The 26,722-nt window shown below is 39.8% G+C and overlaps 1 protein-coding gene and 2 long non-coding RNA genes across 5 annotated transcripts in view; 1 reads left to right on the forward strand and 2 right to left on the reverse strand.

Annotated features, from left to right (window-relative positions):
* Window positions 1-26,722, reverse strand: part of LOC134224243 (arginine/serine-rich coiled-coil protein 2) — a 125,848-nt gene that overhangs the window by 75,022 nt on the left and 24,104 nt on the right. The gene's annotated exons all lie outside the window — the stretch shown is intronic.
* On the reverse strand, window positions 316-775 carry LOC134222087 (uncharacterized). The gene is made up of 3 exons (XR_009982399.1): window positions 748-775; window positions 573-674; window positions 316-459 (listed from the first exon to the last, which is right to left on the reverse strand). It is a non-coding gene; the product is annotated as an uncharacterized LOC134222087 (long non-coding RNA).
* LOC134220243 (uncharacterized) lies at window positions 6,978-7,757 on the forward strand. Its single transcript, XR_009981815.1, has 3 exons — window positions 6,978-7,022; window positions 7,227-7,332; window positions 7,399-7,757. It is a non-coding gene; the product is annotated as an uncharacterized LOC134220243 (long non-coding RNA).

Here is a 26,722-nt window from a genome sequence, read left to right on the forward strand (position 1 = left end):
CTTGATCATCTTCACTCGTCAGGATGCGTTTCGTGGCATGTAGAAACTGCGAATATAGTTGCCATTTATCTGTAGGAAAAAGAAATATCACATAAGAACCATGTCTTGCGCCGATTTCCACCAGAAAAGAAGCGCCAAATTTCTTTCTAATTCGGAGTTCGGCGCTGCTTGTACTAGGAACTTTTCGTGCTACCGTGTTTTGTTTAAAATTATGACTTACCTGCCGGTGAGATAGCCCAGCCGCACCCAGCAATGACAATACAATCACGTTGGCTAGGCATTTTATGCAACGGAGTTTCTCCGTCCACTGCGATTTAGTGCGCTTATCGTATCCGGTTTAGCGTCATTTAAACATAATTTTGAATCCGTCTACCATGGCCTGTTGGATTTGATTTCCCAGAAATCTTCGAATCTCCTAATCCGATGAAATCGAGTTGCTCCACTTTGCACGTCAGTAATCTGAAAATGAAAACAAGGGAAACTATTTATTTTCGTTGAAAATTTATGCAAAATCTATGGCATCGCAACATCGTAATTGGCCAATAGCGAAAATAATCCGTAAAGTCAATTACCAGCAAGAGTTCCAGTGGAAGCACCATCTTTGCACATTTGTTTGATGTTCCAGGTTTGGCAAAGCTGGAGCATATCGATGGCGTATTTCGAGTTATACAAAGCTAAATGAAATGATGGATAATTGTAGGAAATGAGATTATTCGTTGTAAATAATATTTAAGAGCACAAACTTACGATCAATAGCAGGATCAATGTGATTAGTTTGCGAAAAACCGCGGTCCTGCAGGTAAAGAGATTTTACGTGCTTTTTCTGCAATTAACTTTCAATTAATTCACCGTGCGCAAGAGAAGATAAAAATAATTCAAATCCACTCTTTCTGTTATACAGCAAAAATATTTTGTTGTTTCGTTGTTGATGTGACACTTTTACAGTTTTTTGCCTTTCTCGTACAAACAAAGTTGTACCAGAAAGACTTTCATTTCACTCCCAAAACGTACTTTTTATAGAGCGCTTGTAGACCCATAGTATTATATACCATTCGATTCAGCTCGACAAACTGAGCAAATGTCTGTCTGTCCGTGTGTGTGTCCGTGTGTGTGTGTGTGCGTATGTGTGTGCACATTGAAACATTAATAATTTTCTAGTACTAAACCTGAATCGATTTTGCTACAACAAGTTGCATTCGATGGGGAATGTTTTCTTCTTGTTCACTATTGAGTTTCATAATGATGGCGCTTCTCAAAAAATAGTAAATATTCAAAGAGTTATGAGACATCATTATTTCGTAACAAATAAGCTATCGATTTTTCTAGGTTATGTTCTCCCAAGACACAATTTATTCGAAACCGGCACACTGACAGCATAAAATACACAGCTTACACGGAAGAAAAAAACTTCACAAAGAAACATAGAAACCCATTAATGAGTTAAAAAGTACCTATTTTAAGATTTCATGTATACACCTGGGTGCTGCTAATATAGAGGCGCTTTTCTGCGCCCAAGCGAGTAGAGGGATATTTTGAAATCACTCCCATAAACAAAATTATTTTGCAGTTACTTGGCTGTCAAACATTTCCCGCTTTTCGAATTTCTCTTTCCACGCTGCTCGAGGGCGCACAAATGCGTTAGATTCTACATGACTTTATGATTGTTTACACACATTCATGCTTTAACCAAATGCTGAATCTCGTGGAATTTAGTAAAGAGTGCTTTTTAGTTGCATTCCTACTAATTATCCACCCGGAATATAATGTGAGAATATTTGTTACAAAGAATACAAAACTCAAACAAAGTTTATTTTCTTTTTTTCCCCAAATAATAACAATACTTCTCAATATTAGATCAGAAACGAACATAACCACAATCTTCAATGTTTGGCTCCGGCACAATAGAAAATTTTGGCTTCAGTTTGACAACCAAATCGATTCTATTCGCACCACCCAGGTATACACTGAAAATTCTCGTTTATTTTTTCAAAATGACCTAGGAAACATATTTTCATGAATGAATTTTAATATTGCGATCAACAGACCAATATGATAGCTTTTGATTGCAGTACACAAATTAATTCATGAATAAAAGGTGACATATGTTCTTTTTAAAAGTTAAGCGTCATTTCTGCCATTTCTTTCCCCTATGGGCCGATGTGAGCAGTGAGAAGTGAAAAGTGAGACGTGAGAAGTGCGAAGTGAGGAGTGAAAAGTAAGAAGTAAGAAATGAAAAATGAGAAATGAAAAATCACCAGATGATCCGAAATGAAAACAAAAATGTTTTTCCAAATTTAATCTAGACTATCCTCTGAAAAGAGCTGAAATTTTTTTGCTAATATTTTCAAATGGATGTAATAGAAAACGAAGCATCCACAAAAATTGTTGTATGGGTGACCATCGCAAAATCAGTCAAAACTTTCTAGTGAAAATATCGGAAACAATCCAAATTGAGCCCTACACTGAAAAAATCAGTTTAAAAATTTTAAAGTCGATTTGCGAAAAAACGCCCTTTTTAATTTAAATGAAATTTTGTCTCAAGATAGGTGATTATGTTCCCTACCAACCGTCCATACATCGCAAGCTGGGCACTCTTAAGGAAAAAGTTTTTCTAACAAAACTTTTTCTTGTCGGAGTATTTTCAGTGTATTTTCATCTGAAATTAAACCAATGAAAGCCATCGTTATAGAACCCCAAGCAAATCTATTTTTATGATACATTGTCTAATTTAGTCACTAAATATAGTTTGTTTTTAAATTAAGAGTAATATTAAGAAGGGGTTTATATCTTAAAAAAAAAATTATATTCCATTATTAGCTTCTTTAGTTGCGACCAGTTACGACCAAAACATTGTACTCTGCCTGACTGTACAGGAATACTTAATATGAGTATATAATGTATACATATGTTAAATCCACCCCTTAAAGACACTTAAAAATCAATTCCGTCAAGAAAAAGTTTTTGTTAGAAAATTTTTTCCCTTCAAAGTGCCAGCTTGCGATGTATGGACGGTTGGTAGGGAACATAATCACCTATCTTGAGACAAAATTTCTGTCCAAATCGAAAAGGGCGTTTTTTGCAAATTGACTTTAATTTTTTAAATCGATTTTTTTAGTGTAGGGTTCAATTTTGAGTTTTTCAAAAAGTTTTATTAGATAGTTTGACTGATTTTGCGATAGTCACCCATACAACACTTTTTCGTTTTTCGATTATATCCATTTGAAAAAATCAGTAAAAACAAGTTTGACCCTTTTCAAAAGATAGTCTGAATCAAATTTGAATAAACTAAGTATGCACCAGAGACGTTGTTTATAGATAGAGACCCGCAAACAGTGAAGCCGAAAGTACCAAACGAACCGTCAAATGCGGTACCAAACGAGCAAAGTAAACAAACATTACCAATCGGTACTAAATGCAAGATAGGTATTGTAATCAACATTATAGAAATTATAAAAAAGTTTGAAAAGTTCAGTATTTGAAGATGTTTTCAGAGTTCTCATAGCAAATTTATATAGGGTAACCGGCGGTAATGTTGGCCCTGGATGTAACATTGGCTCATCACGCAAATAATTCAATATTTCAGCGATAATACGTCGATTTGTAGGGAGATATTAACCACTGCTTCTTTAGAAAAGTGTATCAAACACATATCTGCATCATAACTCTAGATTTATACACTTCTTAAACTATTAAAAGCAATTATCTTGCGTGAAAAATCACTTTGACTCGGTTTTTTAGCAGCCATGTTTCGTTGACTTATGCAGGCTGGCTGTGCTAGAGTTTTTCTTTTGCTCAATAAAAGAGTTTTCTGAATGAACATACCTGCTTTCGAACATCAGATGAATGGATAACAACCACACTATTTCAGCTATCATTTTTATTTCACAATTTCCATTAGTAAAGCGACATAATTAACCAAAACTTTTTTGGACAATACTGGGGGCACCCGTAGCCAAATGGTGGCATGCGCTTTCGATTTGTAGCACCACGTTAGTATAGGTGAAACTCTAAAATCAAAACATTCTCACCAATAACCCGTACTGGAGAAAATAACCGAAAGCTGCAGATAGAATATCCGATGCTTGCGATTAGGTTGCTATTTTTTTTTTGTAAAAACAGGTTAATCAACTCAGCGGTCAAGTTTCATTCGCAAATTACATAACGCTAAACTCAACCCACACCAAGCCTCTAGTAATGCTTCATGTATGGTAGGGTTCTGAAATTTATAAAGTCCTTAACGCTCAGACAAGTACCTTCCCACAACCTAAAACGTCATTTGGTTTGTAAATGGGCCCTCATGATGCTTTTCTCGAATCACGATATAATCGCTTTCATTCGCAGAACATACCAAAAATAATTGCCTACCTTACGGCTTCCAAACACGATTCAAGCATCAACCTTTCGTGGTTCGATGCATCATTTTCTTCATAATTTTGCAAATAAATGATTCAATTAGTGTAAAAATATTTAGGTTTATCATCTTTCGCACGTATCCTTCAAACCTTTTCTCAATTGATAATGGAAAGATACAAAGGCTTGTTTGTTTCATTAAATAAACTTTAAACGTCATTTCATGCGCATAATTTCAAGTCAAATTACTTGACAAATACCTTCATCATGATTTAGATTTATTATTGCTTGCAAAAAGTATTTTGATCTGTTAAATGATACCAAAAAAGTATTCTTTCAACTCGGGAAGTTGAAACACGTGAGAGTTTTGAGAGGATTCACAACAGCTGATCGATATAGAGGAGTGGAATCAAACGCACGTACCAATCATAAAACTTCAATGCAGGCAGAGTTAAAAACAAGCTTCCAATAATTATATTTATAAATAATTGTGTAATAATATCAGGTAGTTGGCACAGTTATAACTGTTAATGCACAGTACAAAGCAAGGAATTGCATTGAATAAGTTTTACAATTGGCTTTCTTCAGTAGTGCGTTATGCATCATCCCCACCTAAAGCATTGTTGACGTTTTGGAAAAAAGTTTCTTTGAGAGTATCGCGAGAGCGAGAGCAACACAACTGCCATGGTTTTAACTAGCAGTAAATCTCAAAGTTATGCGGCAGCCAATAATTAACGTATGCAATTTGTTTGAAGGCACAACATGAGGGCTAGAACATGTAGCCTTTTTGCAATTGCAGTTTTTAATACAGTTTTCATTTTTCTAAACTTCTTCACTTGCAAATATGGTAAATATTTGGGAAATAAATGATTCATATAATAGTATTTTCGTTAGCATGTCCTTGGTAAGCGTGCTATTGGGGGAATCTGAAACGCACTCTCACAATCAGTGTGGTAGTATTTTACATGCAACCAATTAGAATTCACGCTCAATAAAATGATTTTATTTTCTCTATTTGTTTGCATGCTGCCTTTATTCAACACCAAGCAAAATGACTGGCACTATAAACAGCAACCCCGTCTTTATCTCTCGTATGTTCGAAATCAACAATCACTCGTCCCAAGTGGGCTGAAAAAATTATCCACCTGATAGGGACAAGGATGCCGACGTTTTGTCCATTTCTCTCGAGACTTTCGCTGGTTTTTATGAGATATTGCGGACATTCATCGTCGTTTATTGCTATTTGGCGTCAAAACCAAATGTAAGCAAACCGGCTGGTGGAATAATTCTGGTTGGAAATGCAATACATGAAGATTTATAACGATAAATGTGCTCCAATCGTAGCATAATGGGCCAAAGGTTTGAGCCGTTACCCCTATGGTATTTAATTATATTTATTGTTCAATATAAGGAAATGGTGCTAAAGAAGCGAAAATATGTAGTTGGAGCAAACGAAATAACTGCTCACACTGAGAGTCACTTCAAGTTCTCACAAATTTTTATGTTGCCGATCGCACAGATTTTTTTGTCTGCTGGCCGTGAAGCCAGAATTGCTTTCATTCTCTCCGCGTGTCTCTATATAATACCATCGTCTCTGGTATGCACTTTTCTTTTAACTGCACTTCTTAAATATTGACCAATAAATTTACAAAAAGTCAACTTAAACAATCAGAACACTTGCAAGTTCCCAAAAAGTTCTATTTTGGCTTTACGCATTTTATTACATTTCCCACATAACTTTTCAAAAGGACCTAAGTAAATTTTTTCATGAATTCTCGCTTAACTTTTCAAAGGACGTAAGTAACATTTTTTCATGAATTAATTTGAAATACTGCAATCAATATTGTGATTCTCGAGATATTATAGCATTTTGCTCATTCACCTCTGCCTCGCTTAGTTGTTGCGCCGCTAAGGTATTGTGTCATATTATGGTACTTTACTCCAATTTAAAGTGTAGAATGTTACATCACAAATTAAGCATAATTGCACTAATATCCACTTAAACAATATCCCGAACGCAACACAGGCGAAAGAAAAGCAAAAAACTACTAAACCTCGAACAATTTCACTTAAAAATATCTTTTCGTAAAGGGACGACAATATGCTACATACCTTACAAGCGAATGTGGAAAAGCTTACCGAAAGCAGGGACTAATACCGGGATACGACACTCGCAATTTTCTCGTGTTGCACTTAATTCTCAATCGGTGTGTAGGAGTCCTAGGTATACAACTGAAAAGACCGAGCCGGTGACAAGCGTGGTGTCATCATCATCAATAGACATAGCCCGCTGTCATCATTGAAACGCAGTATGAAAAAAAAATTATAGCCCGGGACATCCTGGCTACGATCTGGCGATGGGCTAAACAATAGGATGTCAACAGAGTGTATGTAATTAAGAGTGACGACACTGTCAGAATTGGAACAAAATTCATCTGTCATTCCCATACAAAATCGTGTTCCAAACGAGCAGGAGACCTGTCAAATGCGACACATGTCGCCACTCTTAATTACATACACTCTGGATGTCAATAGCCTGGAAAAGACACTAAATAAGCTGTCAGTTATTACGCATGTTTCTCTCCCCGTGCATTACTGACAGCATCGATGTTTTTGTTTATTTTTGTCAAACCTGTGTCAAGCGTCCGGTTTATTTTCTCGCTTTTATTTTCGTAAGTAGTTATTTTTTTGCAAATGTTCCAAATTTCAATAGAAATGAAGGAGAAAAATGACAAAGCCAGTTTGCTTATTATTTATTCTCTCCCAACATTTTCCAACTTACAATCTTATTAATGCTTACTATTTTGACTTGCTTTGCTTACATTGTAAGCATTGCAATGTTTTCTCACGATATATTCTTTAATTTGCATTTCAAGCTTTTTTGAGATGGGATTTCATCGACGTTTGGCAGTAAAGCCTGAGGAACTCATCATCATGGACGACGAGGACTCTGCTTTTTCTTCCACACATTCGCCGGGTAAGGTAAGTTTTCTCTTCTGCGGATCATTCCCGAAATACTGATGTTTTTTCAACTTGCCCTTTCAACAGATTGCTATCGACGAGGCAATCGCTATTGTCCGAAGGCGGAACTGCTTCAGCAGCAACAAAAATTATGGCGAATGATCTACTTCCAGGACCCTCGAAATTGTGCGGCAATTCGGAATCTACACCCACATTTAACTCAAATACTCGCCCAAAGAAAGGATATTTGAAACAGTGAAAGCGGTATCGTTGGTGGCCCGGCAGTCAGAGGAATAGTTTGTAGTGCTGATGTAGGAGGTGCCAGTAAATTGAGAGACAATCCGCTTTATTTAGTTGCCACAGTGATGTTATTTTATTATTTAGTGGGCCCTCCTTAGCCGTGCGGTAAGACGCGCGGCTACAAAACAAGACCATGCTGAGGGTGGCTGGGTTCGATTCCCGGTGCCGGTCTAGGCAATTTTCGGATTGGAAATTGTCTCGACTTCCCTGGGCATAAAAGTATCATCGTGTTAGCCTCATGATATACAGATGCAAAAATGGCAAACTGGCTTAGAAACCTCGCAGTTAATAACTGTGGAAGTGCTCAATGAACACTAAGCTGCGAGGCGGCTCTGTCCCAGTGTGGGGATGTAATGCCAATAAGAAGTAGAAGAAGTGATGTTATTTTGCTTGAGTTTATTGTTTTGAGAAACCACCGTAAATTATCGTATGCCTAAAAATGCAAATAAATACTTTTCTGAAAACCGCATGTTTTTCTATTGCCATGTCATTATTTCTTGTTTTACTTTGTTGGGCATAAAGAATAATCCTGCGCTCCACATTCTCTCGTACCTGCCGGATCCGAAGTGAACACCATCTTTGCAGGGTTGCTGTCCGGCATTCTTGCAACATGCCCTACCCATCGTACATTTGACACATTTGGTGCAGTGGCGAATCTGTTTTGACCGCAGTTTCTTCTGGAGCCCGTAGTAGGCCCGACTTCCACAGATGATGCGCCTTCGTATTTCACGACTAACATTGTTATCAGCCGTTAGCAAGGATCCGAGGTAGACGAATTCTTCGACCACCTCGAAGGTATCCCCGTCTATCGTAACACTGCTTCCCAAGGCAGGCCCTGTCGCCTCGGTTCCGCCTACAAGCGTGTACTTTGTCTTTGACGCATTAACCACCACACCAGTCCAACTATTATTGCTTCACGTTGTAGGCGGGTGTACAGCTCTGCCATCTTCGCAAATGTTCGGCCGACAATGTCCATGTTATCTGCGAAACAATTGAATTGACTGGATTTGTTGAAAATCGTACCCCGACTGTTACACCCGGCTCTCCACATGACAGTCCATCACCTTGTCTTAGTGTCCGGCGTAAGTAATGAACCATTAATTCGGTTTTATAATTGCCCTTTTCCACTTAAAGTCAACTTTTAGGGCTGTGTTTTTTACAAGCATATATAGCTTCATGGTTACTTGGGATAATCAACTAATCAAGCAACCAAATTAGCAACTGAGCAACCAACCATTCAAGCCCACTTCTAATCACTCAAGCAACCAATTAACCAATCAAGCAACTAATAAATCAACCAGCCCACCAATTAATCAATCAAGCAACAAACAGATCAACTAACCAATCAAACATTTAAGCAAGATACCAATGAACTAACCAACCAATAAACCAATTAGGCAACCAATCTTTCAAGCCACTAACCAATCAAGCAACCAACCATTCAAGCAAGCTACCAATCAAGCAACCAGCCAATAATTCAACCATTCAAGTAAGATACCAATCATTCAACTAATCAATCAAGATACCAATTATCCAATCAAGCAACTAATCAACCAGCCATCAACCAAACAACAAACGAATCAAGTAACTAACTAAACAATAATTCTAACCCATTTCCAATCAATCAAGCAACCAATAACCAATCTTCCAATCAAGCAACTAACCAATCAGCCAACCAACCATTCAAGTAAGCTACCAATCAACTAACCAACCAATCAAGCAATTAACCATTTAACCAACTAACAAATCAACTAATCAATCAATCAACCAACCAACCAATCAATCAACCATTCAAGCAACCAAAAAAAAAAAAACAACTAATCAACTATCCAGCCGACCAACCAATCAAACAACCAATAAAGCAATCAATCAACCATTTAGGCAAACTATCAATCAACTAACCAACCAATAAACCAATTTGGCATTCAAGCGAGCTACCAATCCACCATTCATTATATTTTTATATTATATTTATTCAGACTATGGCCGAAGTGGCCTGTGCGGTATATAAGAGTCTGCTCCATTCGGCTCGGTCCATGGCTACACGTCGCCAACCACGTAGTCTACGGAGGGTCCGCAAGTCATCTTCCACCTGATCGATCCACCTTGCTCGCTGCGCACCTCGCCCGTCCTTGTGCCCGTCGGATCGTTATCGAGAACCATTTTCACCGGGTTACTGTCCGACATTCTGGCCACGTGCCCGGCCCACCGCAGTCGTCCGATTTTCGCGGTGTGAACGATGGATGGTTCTCCCAGCAGCTCATGCAACTCGTGGTTCTTTCGCCTCCTCCACGTACCGTCCGCCATCTGCACCCCACCATAGATAGTACGCAGCACTTTCCTTTGAAAACTCCAAAGTGCACGTTGGTCCTCCACGAGCATCGTCCAGTTCTCGTGTCCGTAGAGGCGTTTTGTAGATTGTCAGTTCGGTACGGCGGCGAACTCTATTCGATCGGAGTGTCTTGCGGAGTCCAAAGTACGTACGATTTCCAGCCACTATGCGTCTCGAATTTCTCTGCTGGTATCATTTCGGCAGTCACCAGTGAGCCCTTGTACACAAATTCTTCTACCACCTCGATTTCGTTACCACAGATGCACACTCGCGGTGGGTGGCTCAGATTGTCTTATATTGAAACTCTTACTATCATGTACTTCGTCTCGACGTGTTGATGACTAGTCCGATCCGTTTAGCTTTCCTCTTCAGTCTGATGTACGCTTCCTCCATCTTCTCAAAATTACGTGCCATAATATCTATGTCGTCGGCGAAGCCAAATAGCTGGACGGACTTATTGAAATTTTACCACTCGTGTTAATCCCTGCTCTTCGTATTACCCCTTCCAAAGCGATGTTGAATAGCAGACAGAAAAGACCATCACCTTGCCGTAGCCCTCTGCGGGTTTCGAAGGGACTCTAGAATGCCCCTGAAACACGAACTACGCACATCACCCGATCCATCGTCGCTTTGATCAACCGTGTCAGTTTATCCGGAAATTCGTGGTCGTGCATTAGCTGCCATGGCTGGTCCCGATCGATTGTATCATATTTGGCTTTGAAGTCGATGAATAGATGATGTGTGGGCACGTTGTATTCGTGGCATTTCTGCAGTACTTGGCGAATGGCGAACACCTGGTCCGTGGTGGAGCGTTCGCCCATAAAACCCGCCTGGTACTGCCCCACAAACTCCCTTGCAATTGCTGCTAGTCGACGTCATAAAATTTGGGAGAGTACCTTGTAGGCGGCGTTCAGCAATGTCTAGCCTATCGCCCTTTTTGTAGATGGGACACACGACACCTTCCATCCACTCCTGCGGCAAAACTTCCTCCTCCCAAATCTTGGTAATGACCCAGTGCAGGGCTCTAGCCAGTGCCTCACCACCGTGTTTAAATAGCTAATTTAAATAGGTCAACCCCAGGGGCTTTGTTGTTCTTCAGCCGGCCAATATCCTCCTGGATTTCCTGAAGATCCGGAGCCGGTAAAAATTATGTCCTGCGCGCGTTCTCCCAGGTCCATCACCATACCGCCATCTTCGTCTGCCACATCGTCATTCAGGTGTTCTTCGTAGTGCTGCCGCCACCTTTGACCTCACGCTCGTTCGTAAGAAGGTTCCCGTTTATGTCCTTGCACATATCAGGCTGTGGCATGTGGTACTTACGTGAACGGTCTAACTTCTCAGGACTTGGGCTTGTGCGCTTTGAGCGGCACACGATCACTTTGGTGGGGCCTACTTGCGGATACATGCAGCTTTTTATAGGAATTTAACAGGACCCACTGTCAAACCCCACCACATCCTAGGCAAGCCCCACAACTCGCAGATGGCCTGGGGAGGGATCGTCAAGCCATTGGACATAGTACCTGCAGCCCGAATTCACCATTCAACCAACTAACAAATGCAGCAACCAACCACCCAATTATTCATCCATTCAAGCAAGCTACCAATCAACTAATCGGCCAATCAAGCAACCTACCAATCCACAAGCCTATCAACCAACCAATGAAGCAACAAACTAATCAATCAACCTACCAATCAAGCAACTAACCATCCAACTATGCTACCAATCAAACAACAAACCAATCAATCAAGCAACCAACAAAAAAATCATTCAAGCAACCAACAAAACAATTAATCAACCATTCAAGCAAGCTACCAATAAACTAAATTAGGCAGCCATCCTATTGAACAACCATCCCACCATCCTATCAAGCAACCAATCATTCAACCATTCAAGCAAGCTATCAATTAACCAACCAATAAATCAAGCAACCAATTAACCAATCAAGCAACTAACCAACCAATAAACTAATTAGGCAACCAACCAATCAAGCAAACAATCATTCAAGCCCTCTTCCAATCAAACAAGCTACCAATCAAACAACTAACTTATCAAGGAAATAACCATTTCACCAACTAACAAATCAATCAATAAATCAATCAACCAACCAACTAATCAATCAACCATTCAAGCAATCAACAAAACAACTAATCAACTAACCAGCCGACCAACCAATCAACCAAATAACCAATCAATTAAGCAAACAACCAACAATCAACCAATCAAGCAGCCAACCATTCAACCATTTAACCAATCAAGCAAGCAACCAACCAACCAATCAAGCAACCTACCAATCAACCAATCAATCGACCAACCCACCAATCTACCGACCAACCAATCAAGCAACCAACTTACTAATCAATCATTCAACCAACTAACGAATCAAGCAAGCAACCTACAAACCAGTCAACGAATCAAGCAACCCACCATTCATACCCTACCATTCAAGCAAGCTACGAATCAATCAAGCAACCAACCAACTAATAAAGCAATCAAGCAACTTAGCAATCAACTAGGCAATACACCAATCAATTAATTTTTCGAGCTGAGTCGATTGATGTATAATGGATTTCCGGACCTCCTATCAAAAGATCGTTTTTCGGTGATCCTAAAATATGTATTCGTAATAATTAAGGTTATTTATTATTACGGCAGTGTTAAACGTTGGTAGATTAATGTGAACTGGAGATAGCTGTGGAAGTGAGCATCGCTATGGAAGTCTGGTGGGAATTGCTTGGAAATTCGGGGAGCATTGCTTGGGAATTCCTGTGGGAATCGCCAGGCTATCGCTGTGGGCATCGCTCGCCGGTGATTCCAGTGAACATTACTTTACGATTCTTGTGGACTTCTTCTTTTATGGCTCTACATTGCTACTGGAGCTTGGTCTGCTTTTCAACATAGTAATCTATTAGCATTGCCTCAGTTATTATCTGAGAGCTTTTCTATGCCCGCCATTGCATGATTCTGTATATTGTATGGCAAGTGCAATGGAAACACTGCCCAGAGAGTCGTGAATGTTTCACCTTCGCCTTTGCTCGCAGGGCTTATTGGACTCCTGTGGGCATCGGTTGAGAACTCCTGTAGAAATCACTGGTAGATCACTGTTGACATCACTTGTGGATTCATGTGGGAATCGCTGCTGGATTACTGTGAGCATCACTCGGAAATGTTTGTAGAAATTGTTTGAGCATTCCTATCGGCATTGCTTGGGAACTCCTGTTGACATTGCTTGGGGATTTTGGTTCGCATCGCTTGGGAATTCATGTAGGAATCGCTCTGCCAGTCCCATATGATAAAGCATCAATTCGGAAATAAACTTCAAGCAAATTTTTCCCATCTTGAAAATGCTGGTGGATCACTGTGGACATAGCTTGCGAATCACGGTACGCCTTGTTTGAGGATTCCTGTGGGCATTGCTTGGGATTCCGGTTTGCTTCGTTTGGAGATCACTGCGGCTCGGAGATTTTTGTGGGCATTTTTTGGGAACTCCTTTAGCTATCGTTTGACCGTATCTATGGGCATTGGTTGGGAATTCCTGTGGGAATCGTTGGAGGGATCTCTATGGGTTTCTGCTAAGGAATCACTGTAGGATTTGTTTGGGCATTCCTAAGGCCGGTAGATCAGCTACATTATATCCGAGATTATATCACCTGAAAAATATTATTTATAATGTATTAATTATAAGAGAAACAACTCATGTGTAGTTATTATTTGATAACTTACATGGGAACGATTGATGCTGCGTAGATCATAAAAAAAATCAATAATTCTGTAATCAATTTCCGGCACTGTCATTTTTGATTTAATTTTCTTTATCACTCTTCTGACAGACAGTGTCAGGAATCTGTCAAAACTCACAGCAAACACTTTCAAATAAATTTACCATAATATGAGTAAAATACACTAGCGCCTCTGGCGGTGCTGGTCTCGTCAGCTCATCTGGGTTGCATGAATTTTAAATCGGTTCTTCGGGACTCCGATGTCCCGGTTATTAGTTCCTGCCGAAAGCTCACATCTATTTGACATTGGTTTATTTACTTTTTGCATGGCGCACAACTCGGCACATGGGACCCGGCGCGTAACTGGTGAGCCAGTATGCTAATTTTAGAAAAGAATCGCAATAGCTTTCATGTTGTTCTGTTGATTGCAGTACTCAAATTAATTCATGAAAAAATGTTACTTAGGTCCTTTTGATAAATTATGCGAGATCTATGGTACAGCAGAAAGTCCATTGCTTGATAAACGTTCATTTCGAACAATACACCGCAGATTGCTGGGTAATTTTTTTTTGACATATACTCTGTCTCGCTCAAACCAACAGCGAATAATCTAGCGACTACTTTAACGAACTATTTAAGGAACAGCTACTTTAACCGACCGTGTCCATTTAGCAAGTACGGTGTTGAACATAATCTGGAGATTAAAATAACACTTAATAAAGTTAAAAAAAAAAACGAACAGTGGGTAATGTCTGTGACATAACCGCTAAGTGGACGTAGGACTTGACTTGACCATGCCTTTAAGATACATACCCAACAAACATTCACTAGTTGAACTAACATCAGTGTGATGATTTAATTCAGCGCTGTGTTGAATAATGTCTGTACTATTTCTTATCACAACTTCTGTTCAAGCTTTGTTCACACAACTTTGGCGAAAGTTATACAACTACTAACATCTCATTTTGAAAACAACTTTATTTACTGATTCGTTAAACCTTTAATAAGCATTTTACTAAGCCTCAATTCAGCTACAAGTGAATTTCTTCGAAAATAATAACGCATAGAAGGTAACATCAGTAAGATCTCCAAATGAACGTATTTCGAAGCAATTGCTATTTTCATATATGTAATCATTTTAAAATTTTCCTAAATCGGGTCTCGAACTGCTGTCATTTGATCATCCGCCGGTAACGTTGTCATCCGCGCCATCCTTGATTTGTTAGATATGGCTCACTCAGTGCATAACATAAATAATCTTATTGCTGAATATGAATCATAATTGAACCACAGAGAACAGACGTTGAAGCTGCACTCGCCATGTTGTGATAACTTTTTACTGTTCATTTTGAATAACTTTGGAATGTCGACGTTATCCCGTGCATAATCAGCGCAAGCGTTATCAAAAAAATGCCACTGTGCGCTAGTGTCGTTATGCATGCAAGAGCATACCAGCGCCATCGTGTTGTCAAAATGAGATTGTGAGTTGCAATGTCGACGTCGATGGCGTTGAGGTTCAGTGTGTTTGTTTACACATGTTTTGCAAGAAATTTTGTTCGAGCCTCCATGTCTGTTCTCTGTGAATGAACTATCTTATTCATAAGTCGATCCGTCAAACTACAGTTGGTTAATAACTGTACAAGATGTTTATTTCAACCATTGTTCAGCCAGTCATAACCATCACACACTGGAGGAAAATACGTAAAAATAATGTCGATAAACGATAAAATAAAATCCGTCCCTAATGCTATTTATGGTTTTATGAAAATAAAATCAATGTATATTCGGCCTTCCTCAGAATCTCTTGATAATCGGTTGCGATATGATTGTCAAATGCTAAGATTATTCAATTTCGCAGCAATAAAAGATCAACATCCATGCGATAATATTGGGATTCCACACATCAAAGATTCAATAATTTTCCGATGTTATTCAACGGCGTTATGTCCGGTTTTAGTAAATTTAGTTTCGCATGAATGCATGATTTTTTATTGCTCCAGCAGTTTTCGTTCGTTATAATCTCCGACAGTTTAATAAATCACGAAAATAAAAAGCATGTTTTGAAAATAAATCATTATTTTTCTATAAATTAAAGATCTAGAATCCAGATTTTCTCTCAAACTGAAAAGCATGTTTTTGCCACTGTGCGATAGATCAGATAAATGTGAAATCCAATGGTCAAGAAGGACAAAAGGTAAAGAAAGGATGTCTAATGCCTGCTTATTAACACTATTCAAACTCAATTCGACCACCCTTTCAGAGCATCACATCATAGTCGAACAGAGAACTTTAAAAATCATTAGTTCAGTACATTGTTAAACTTCCCCAATGTGCTGAAATGTGATAAAACGAAAACGTAAGTTCGATTTCAAACAAAGGTAGTAAACAAATAAATAGGCCATGTCGAATATTAGTTAGATTAAATACTGAAATGAAATCTGTCTAGCAAATTATTCAGCATCCATTTTATTCAGCTACAAAGATCACAAATAAACAATAATTCAACCTAGATGCTTATTTGTAGCTTGTCGTTGTTTGTTGGGTAATATGTCCAAATTTCTCACATCAACTATTTTGGATAAATAATCGGCGTTGCATACCATTCCTTGGCAAAATCTTCTCATCAAACCGACACAGAAATCAAATTTACCTCGAACAAGAATCATCAAAAACAATTCAGGAAGTATCTGTCCGGTCACGGAATATTAGCCTCGACAGTGGCAACCTTCCCACTGAAGGACTTCCTGAAATAAGCCACAAGTTGGCCCAGCAGGGGATGTAGGGCCTCCTAATCCGTGCGATAGCGACTGAAGGAGAACATTATTTTTAACTCTTATGGCCTTGAACAAGACTGTTTGCTTCGGCTTAGTCCAAAAAGTAAGAAAACGATCTTTTCAAATAACCGTGAATTTCTAGTGGTGGTATAAAAAAGACTGAATGCTCTGCGAGCAGAATGCACTTTTCTTTTTATACCTTATTTTGAATCTTCTCTGCTTCCCAATTGGTGGGCCAATCAGCCAGTTTCTTTTATCCCGCTTCTTTGTCAGCCAAAGCGTCATCATCATCAACGCGTTCGAGAAGGGCTTCTTCTTTTTTACGCTTGTTGCTCGCTGCTGGCGTCTATTTCCTAACGGGACTTTTCGCTTGATACATGCCAATAAGCCGGGCAAGCGAGCTTAGGGCCGATGTCCACGTAGCGGTTTTTCAAGCTGCGTTGACGCAGCGTTACTCGGCGTTGAATCAGGCTGGGAATGCACACGACAAGCGGTAATTTGCCGCAAAACTTCTACCGTCAAACCTATCTGTCACACCAAATGTCATCCGACTGCCAGCTGATTGTCAGTCCGTCATTTTCCTTTCTCTTCCAATATGAATCGAGTTATCAATCCACATAAAGCACATAAAGACATCAAACGTGCAATATTTAAAGTATTGCAAATATAAAAGTTTGATTTTGATTTGTATGAAGCTCATCGCCCCCGAACAAGAATCAATGGGTAGTGCTATTGAAAACATGTCATGAGTTTGACCATACCTATATGATGGCAGACTAGAGAAAGTAACTTGGCGTGCCTCCAAAATAAAATGTTCCAGCGATGCTATTTAGTAGAGGGTAGAAAGATTAATCACTGTCGATTTAGAAGTCACCCATTACTTCTTAAATGAAAAGTTTAAACTTTCGAAATTAATTGTAGACCTGTTCAATTGAAATTGGGCCACACAATCCGATTGTTCAAAAACACGTTTTTAATACAGAGAGGCAGAAATTTGGCATTGCTTTACTTAATCCCAATATATTTTCTACATTCATAATTAATAAATATTGTTACGATTTCATAATGTTATTTATTCTTTATTTCCAACTAAAATTTATTACATCATAGGGTGAGAATAATTTTGAATTATAGTGGATCCAGGCATTTAATTGTTCTTGTCTTGAATCGATCATCTTTTGCGTTTGGTCCTTCCGTTCATATTCCTAAAAACATGTACATCTATCAGCAATAGAAAATTAGAAAAGCTACGATCTAGGAACCTCGGTAACAAACTTACATTTAATATTTTTTCTCATTACGGATCTGGTATCGCCTGCCTTGGTGCATGCAGGGTCCCACGGAATGCACTTTGTTGGTTGAATTTTGCTCCGTCATTCAGTCCAAAACTGTCACATCACCGTATGTTCGGAAATCAATTTATTCTGATAAAGTTGGTATAAGCAACTACACTATCGGGCACATATTTTCGTTGACTTTAACTCTATCCGCCAGCCTGGGATGGTTGCTTGGGAGGTTCTTTCCAAAGGTGGTTTGATCTCGACTGATATTAACATAGGAACGAAAGAAACACTTGCCGCTCCGAACGTACTAGTACTATTATTTAAAGAAGTTAGAATTGAAAGTTTTTGTTATTTGCAAACTAATTTTCGAAACCAAAATGAACTGATTTGAGAAGTATTTTTGTTTGTTTTGATTTCACTCTGACAGATTCTTTCTGCAGATTTTCCCATTAGAAATCTTGTTGGAAGGAAAAGGAATGAAATGTCAAAAAATACTGGCGTGCACGCTGCGTTCCTGTGAGGGAATTGCGGTGACTTTGCGATAACGCTCGCCGCAAATGAGACGTAATGTGGCGACGCCGCGTTAACGCAAGATGCGTGGGCATGATTCTATTTGATGTTGGGTACTTCCTGCCGCAATTGCGTTGACGCTGCGTGCACGCAAGTTCAAAACTTCGCTTACGTGGACATCCCAGCGCCCCTTAGAATTGCAGTTCAGGTGAGAAGTACGTGTTTCTTTTCTGAGACAACATTGTTAGTAGTAGTAGATGGAAGGAAACACTCCGGACATGGGATTTCAGTGATAAGATTTAGAATTGGTCATGGGACGATCCATTCAGTCACGTTCGCTTTGTGTGCGGTCAGTATCAAACAATGTTTATCTAGATATTTCTTGATCAATGCCAAAAAATCAACATTTGATGAAGAAAATCGATTGATATTTATTAATGTTTGAGCTGTTATCAGTGTTTTTTTATTCCAAATATCCAAATATTATGTGAAGGAGATTTGGACATCTCATGTTTTTTAGGCATGGTCAAGCGAAGTCCTTCGTCCACTTCGCGGTTAAATCAGAAAAATTATCCACTGTTAGTTTTGACGCTATTTATGAAAATCACGCATAAAATTTTATCTCTAGAATATTGGAAGCATCCACCAGATATGGTTAATATCTACACTCAAAAATACACACGCGACTATAAAGTGTTTCGCCCTTCGATTTACCTGCTGGTCAATATTGAGATTCAGTGTAGAAACACTTTCAGCAACTCACCAGCAAATATTTTTCAACAGCAAAACTTTCCAGAACAAGTGTTGTTATACTTGATAATACAAGTTTTCCACATTGAATTTCAAATGTTATGATATTGAAATCAAAAGTATAGTTCTTTAGTTTAAACAGAATAGCTTTCAAAGTAAAATGTTTAGTTATTCAAATCCAATTATTTTCATTATTATTATTATCGCGAGTAATATGAAAAACCGTTTTTGGCAGAATAATCATATTTTTATTGTCTATTAGTAAAACAATCTACATATATTTTGATACACAATTATTTGGAAAATGTGAAAGGCTGAAGGCCGTGCAGTTAGACTGACTGGGTGTGATTCAATCTCCGAAAAGGAAATTTTTAGCGATCGGTTAATTTCTCCACTGATATACTGGGACTTATCCAGGGACTATTATTAGTTCCTGCCCGCTCGGAAAGATCTTCTAGAAGTCTCCCGTGATATCTCTGAGACAAAAAAATGAGTCTCTAGATTTTTTCTAATGTCTAGAACCTGTCAGACCTCAATCCGCCTAAATCAACGTTTCGCAGTGTCTACCTGGTGAACAGGTAAACGTTTGAACCGGAAAATTTTGACATATCAGGTTCTCTTAGATGACGCAGAGATATCTCCTGAGACATGGAGTCTACAGCTCTACTAGATTTTTACTAGATATGGATTGAAAGTGGTACCTCGATTCTTCTTCTTAGTATTCTTTTATTTATTTTTTATTTCGGTTTGATAACAATTTTTTAAACTTATTTATTTTAGTTTATTTTAATTTCTATTTAATTTGTACATTTCTAATGTATAAATAATAAAATATTAAATTTACATCTAGCTTCATTGACACGATGTTTACTATTCGACGAGCACTGGAACCTCTGTTTAAGGAGAAAGACGAACGATGTCTCGAGAAATCTCTCTATAAAACGGTTCCTTATTCAGGCTCTGCTGAAAAGGACAAAAAACGATCCCTTGGAATTCCGGAAGAAAGGAAGGTATCTATAATTTAGCAATATGTGGATTTATTAGAATGGATGACAATTTTCGATTCTGGAAGACCTGAAATTCCTGAATAAATTCTCCGAAGGAATCCCAATAAATGTGCAAAGAAAACGCGGATAACAAGTACCGGAAACATTCCTCTAGTTCTGGTTCCTTCCGGAATCTGTAGAATTCTCCTGAATTCGATCACGGCACCTTTCGGAATCCAGTGCAAAATATTTCTTAAAACTCGTTGGGATTTTTGATCCATACAATAATATACAGTCTTTCAGGAAGTTTGACCAGTCCGCAATCACTTTAGTCAGATTTCTTCGATAATTCAGGCTGTCTCCACAGAGAATTTTGAATTCTGTTTGTCCTGAAAATGCTTACGTAACCTTCGAGTTGAGGTGGTTTATTCAAAAATGGATAGATAACTTTAAAAATATTAGAGAATTCCTTCTAAAATTCCGACAGATTCCTTGGGAATTGTGAAATCTCTAGGTTATAATACTACGCAGGTTTCCAGATTTTTTCCAGAAATTCCTGATGGAATTATCCGAATTGAATGAAATCTCTCAAAATTCCTGGAGGATCTCTGCCTCAGTTTCAGAAGAATTCTCTCAGAATACCTGGAAGAATTCTCCAGGTGCTTGAAGAAGAATTTATTCCGTGATCTAGAAATGTTTGGATTCTGCGCAAGTTCTTCCTCGAACTTGTGTGTCTGTAACTCATTGTAAGTTTTTTCTAAATGAATTCATGGACTGATTCTCTGGAACTTCTGAATTCTTCTGAGCGCGTAGGGACTCCATTCGGAAATCATAGAAGAATTTGTTCAATATTCATAAAGAAATTCTACTCCCGGAATCTTGTATTATCGAATGGGTATCTGAGAATTATTGAAAATCTTCCGAGAAATTTTAGCCTCTAAAGTCATGAGAAATCTCTTGAATTCCGGAAGAGTCTTCAAAATTACTAGAAGGTTATCTCAAAGACTCCCTAGTGTCGATTCTCCCGGACTACTGGAAGATCTCTACCTGGACTTCAAGGGTTTTCTGCTTATGCTGACAATTATCTCAGGATTCTCGACAGTCCGTTTTCGGAGTCTGGACAATTCCTCTAGCCCTGGGGAGCTCTCGTAGGAAGCCTGGGAGATTCTTGAGGAAAACCTGGAGGATTCATTGGGAGAACCTGAGAGGTTCCTTGGGAAAATGGAAGATTCTTCGGGAACCTTGAGGAAGTTCAGAGGAAACTCAGGGAGGATTTGCATTGGGAAAATCTATGAAAGTTCCTTAAGAAAAACTGGAAGGACGGCCATGAGGAAACTTGGGAGATTCCTTGAAGAAACTTGGAGGGACTTCTTGGGAAGCCTGGAGGAGTTCTGGGAAAATCTGGGAGGATTTCTTAGAAACCTGGGAGGATTTCTTTAGGAAACCTGGGAGGATCTATTGGGTAAAACCTGGGAGGATTCTTTTTTGAAAAATCTGCAGGATTCACCTTGGAATTAGAGAGATTCATTGGAAAAGTCTGAGAGGATTCATGAGGAAACTTGTAGGGTTCTGTTGAAACTTGGGAGGTCCATTGGAAAACTGAGAAGGATTCCATGAAAAACTGGAAGATTCTTGAGAAAATCTAGAGAGAATCTCCAAGGGAAAACTGGAAGGATTAATTGAGGAAACTTGGAGAGAGATTCTTTGGGGAGATCTGTAGAGGAGTTCCTTGAACCCCTAGAATTCGCCTTTTAGGAAACTCGGAAGATTCAAGTGAAAAGCCTAGAGAATTCACTTTATGAAAACTGGGAGAGATTTTTCCAAGCTCTGAGGATTCATGGAAGGAGCCTGGGAGGTTGATTGGAAAACCTGAGAGGACTTGCTTAAGGAAAAAATCTGGGAGGATACCTTAGAAACCTTGGAGATTAATTGGGAAAGCCTGGGAGATTGATTGAGAAAGCAGGAAGTTCGCCCCAGGAAAACTGTAAGTTCCTTGGGAAACCTGGAGGATTCATGGGATAAAACCTGAGATTCGATGGGAAAATACAGAAGATTCCTTGAAAAACAGAAGGATTCCTTAGGGAAGCTGGAAGGATTCTTTGGGGGAAACCTGGAGTTTCTTGAGGAAGCCTGGGAGATTCATGGGAAAGCCTGGGAAGTTCCTTTGGAAAACTGGAGGAATCCTAGAGAAAACCTAGGAAGTTCCTTGTGAAACCTGGTAGGATTCCTCGTTGAGCCTGGGAGATTCATTGGGAAAAGCGAAAGGAGGATTCCATGGGAAAAGCAGGAGAGATTTCTTGAGAAATCTACAGAAATTCCCGTGGGAGAAAAACTGGAAAGTTAATTGAGGAAACAGGAAGTTCTTTAGAGAAACCTGTGAGGTTGTAGAACCACGGAGAATTCATGGGAAGCCTGGAAAGGATTCGTTGGAAAACCTGGGGGAATTCCTTTATGAAAACTAGGAGGATTCCTTGGGGAAGCCATGGAGATTCTATGAGCCTGGGAGATTGATTGGGGAGAAACCTGAGAGGGGCTGCTTAGGAAAACTGGAGGATACCTTAAGGAGCCTTGGAGATTCAATTGGGAGAGAAAGCCTGGAGGATTGATTAGGAAAGGCTTGAGAGGATTCACCGGGAAACTGTAAAGTTCATGGGAAACCTGGGAGGATTCATGGATGGCCTGGGAGGATTCATTGGGGAAAACCTAGAGAGAGGTTGTAAGAAAAACTAGAGAAGGTTCCTTGGGAAGCCTGGAAGGAAGGATTCTTTGGGAAACCTGGGAGTTCTTGAGGAAGCCTCTGGGAGGATCATGGGAGAAAGCCTGGGAGGATTCCTTTGGAAAGCTGGGAGAATCCCTGAAAACCTGGGAGGATTCCTTGTGGAAGTATAGTAGGATTCCTCGTTGAAACCTATAGATTCATTGGGAAAAAGCTGAGAGAGGATTCCATGGGAGGAAAACTGGAAGATTTCTTGAGAAAATCTAAGAAAATTCCGTGGGAAAACTGGGAGGATTATTGAAACTTGGAGATTCTTTGAGAAGAAAACCTGGGAGGATTCCTTGAAGAAGCCTGGGAGGATTGTAGGAAGCTGAAAGGTTTCATTAGAAAAAAGCCTGGGAGGATTCCTTTGCAGGAGAAGCTAGGAGGATTCTTGGGAGAAACCTAGAGATTCATTGAAAGCCTGAGAGGACTCCTTGGCAAAACTGGAGGATTCCTTCCCGGGAAGCATGGGAAAATTTCTTGGGAAACCTGAAGGATTCCTACAGAAAGCCCTAAGGGATTCTTTGGGAAAACCTGGAGGTTTGAAGAAGCCTGGGAGGATTCCTTAGGGAAAACAAAGTTCATTGGAAAACCTGGGAGGATTCCTTTGGGAAAGCAGGAAAGTTCATGGGGAAACCTGGGAGGATTCTTGGAAACCTGGGAGGATTCATGTTGAAGCCTGGGAGGATTCTTAGGAAAACCTGAGATTCATTGGGAAAGCCTGAGGAGAGTTCATTGGAAAAACTGGGAGGATTCCTTGGGAAGGCCTGGGAGGAAGTTCCTTGGGGAAACGGAAAGTTCCTTGTGAAACCTGGGAAGATTCCTTGAGGAACTGGAGACTCCTTAGGAAGCCTGGGAAGTTGGCTTGGAAAACACAGGACGTTCATTGAAGCCTGGGAAGTTCGAGGAAACCTGGCGGATTCTTCAAACCTGGAAGGATTCATTAGGAAAACCTGAGATTCGTAGAATAGCTGGAGATTCTTGGAAACCTGGAAGTGTGTTAAAACCTCGGAGATTTATTGAAAAAGAAGGGCAGCAACCAGTTCTGAAGGGCTTCCTACTGGATTATCGAAGGCCAGCCTGGAGTCGCAGAAGAACAACTTTTGATTTCCGGTGCCGTTCTCGAAGACAACTATAGTTCATGGCGGAAGACGCCTATTGGTGCCTTGATGGAACGTCTGCCAGTTTTCCAAAAACGCCAACTAATTCTCTATGAACTCTACTGGATTTGTGAAAGGACGCCTGCTGGTTATATGAAATGCCTGTTCGTTTTCTGAAGGAAAGTCTGTGGATTCCCCGACAGGCTCTAGATTCTCGAAGATTCAGGCCATTTGACGAATGCCGTTGACCCGAGCAACTGGCCCCGGCCGGGCTGCGTTTTAGCCAAAATAGTTTAAAAATTGACTCAGTTTACAGGTGGTCCTTCTTCTTCCTTTTCTTTCTTCTTTTCTTCCACCTTCATCTATTACTTTTTTCTTCTTCTTATCCTCCTCTTCTTTCTTCTTTTCTTCCTTCTTCATTCCTCCTCTTTCTTCTTCTTCCATCTTCCTTTTCTTTCTACTTCCTTATTCCTTCTTCCCCTCTTCATTCTTCATTCTTCATTCTTTCTTCTTCCTTCTTCATTCTTTTCTTCCTTGCCTTCTGCTGCTTAAGCTTCTTCCTTCTTCCTTCTTCCTTCTTCCTTCTTCTTCATCCTACCTTCTTATGCCTTCTTCCTTCTTCCTTCTCCCTTCTTCCTTCTAATCTGCTTCCTTCTTACTTCTTCGTTCTTTCTTCTTTCTACCTTTCTTCTTCTTTCTTCTGTCTTCACCCTCCTCTTTTACTAACACCTTCCCTTGTTCCTATTCTTCTTTTCTTTCCTTCATTTTCTTCCTTCTTCTTGTTCTTCTTCCTTCTTCCTTTTTAATACTTACTTCTTCTTGTTCCTTCTTCTTCCTTCTTTCTTTCTTCTTCCTTCTTCCTTGTTCCTTCCTTCTTCTTACTTCTTTTCTTCTTCTTCTTCCTTGTTCCTTCTTCTTCTGTTCCTTTGCATGTTTATTCTTCCTTCCTCTTACTTCACTTTCCTTTTCCTTCCTACCTTCTTTCTTCTTCTTCCCTTCGTCCCTCTCCTTTGCCTTCTTCCCTCTCCTTCTTCTTCCTCTTCCCTCTTATCCTGTTCTTCCTTCTTCTTCATCTTCTTGCTGTTCCTTTTTTCTGCCTTCATTGAAACATATTTCAACATCGACCAAACGGCATTCGGCCAAATAGCGTTCAGCCGTCAATACAATGAAATGGCATTCGGCTAGCTTGACATTCGGCCGACGGCATTCAGCATTGACCTGAGGACTTTATTGGATTCGCGAAGGAATGCTACTGATTACCTAACAGACGTCTATTGGATTTTCGAAGATGTATCGTATTCCTGAAGAACAACTCCAAGTTCGCGGAAGACTCTTACTGAATTTTCTAAAGAACGCCTGCTGGATTCCCGATGGAACGTCTATTGCAGTTCTCGAAGAACGCTTATTGTATTCCCGGAAAGGAATGACTACAGCGCTTCACGGAGGAACCTATTAGTTCCCGAAGGGGCACTGGTACGTCGAAAGGGACTGTAATTCTCGAAGGGCGACTACTGGATTACGCGGAGGAAGGCCTATTGATTTCTTTCGGAACGGCTTTGGAATTCGCGAGAACTTTACTGTCGATTTCTTGAACGAACGGTGCTGCAGGATTTTGCGAAAGGAAGGCCTATTGGTTATCTAAAGATGCCTATTGGTTTTCTGAAGGAAAGTCATTGGATTACCAGCTTGGAACACCATCTGGTTCAGAAAACTTTTACTGGATTCTTGGTTGGCTGTTACAATATTTGAAGAACGACTACTGGATTCTGAATGAACGCCTGCTGGAAAGAAATGCCTACCAGTTCTCGATGAACTCTATTCGATTCGCGAAGAACGCCTGGTGGAATCGAAAGGAACGGCTGTGAGATTCTCGAAGACGCTTGTTGTATTCCCAAGAGGGAACGAGTTACAGATTTTTATATAAAATCTAATCAAATCCCGTCAAAATCAATAAATCAATCCAAACCAATTGAAATGCAATTCAATCGTCAGCTCCCACCCGGATGCAGTATCGCGGAAGTAATTGTGAACACCAGCATTTATATGAGGTAACCAGCCGAGATTGAACTTTCCGTTAGACGACGGATTGAAAGGCGGATATAAGAAATACTGATTTATCTGCGGAAAGTCACTTTTTAAATCTTTGATGAAAAACAACCCGGCGTTCCGTCGAACAAATTTCAAGGTTGATTAGAAACCGGAAAGTTTCAGACCCAAGCCCTAGATGTATGAGTGCGAATATGGGCGACGTCGATGGCGTAAACACCAGCAACTCAGGCGAGTCTCCACCTAACGATGTTGTCGATTAAAATAACCGCCAGGTAGCCATTATCGGTGCTCTCTTATCGTCGCTTACATTTCATCTTCATTAAAACTCTTGTCGTCAGGAAGTAAATCCACCAGAAGAGTGCCCGGGTTCAGGTTAGCCTAGCCCTGTGTAGATAAGTATTAAGTTATGTTCGCTGCAATTACCGCCGTGTCTGACCTGTGCGTGGTGGCGGGAGGGCTGATGCCTTTCAGAATTTGTGCCGAATCATGCGCCGATACGCCGACCTGTTTCAGATCTTCGGCTATCTCGCCAGAATGCCCGTTGGTTGTTCGCGCTCAGTGGCTCGATCAGATGCTCGACTGAAGTCACCTGTAATCATCTTGCGTCGTCAGGAATTCATTTGTCTGTGGTGGTATACGGTGTTGCTGCTTATCCAGTAGGGCTGCAATATCAAATGTCCATGGACGATGCGTTGTGCAGTGGAATTAATGCATATCCTATTGCGTTCACGTCCAGTACCATGCTCAAAAGATATATACACTTCCAGATTATTGCAACCAGCTTTAAGACAAATACATTTTGCATCTCGTTTCACGAAACGTTAAACAAAATAAGCAATACGTAACTTCTAG

The sequence above is a fragment of the Armigeres subalbatus genome, chromosome 3 (genome assembly GCF_024139115.2).
Source record: "Armigeres subalbatus isolate Guangzhou_Male chromosome 3, GZ_Asu_2, whole genome shotgun sequence".
In the NCBI taxonomy this organism is placed as follows: domain Eukaryota; kingdom Metazoa; phylum Arthropoda; class Insecta; order Diptera; family Culicidae; genus Armigeres; species Armigeres subalbatus.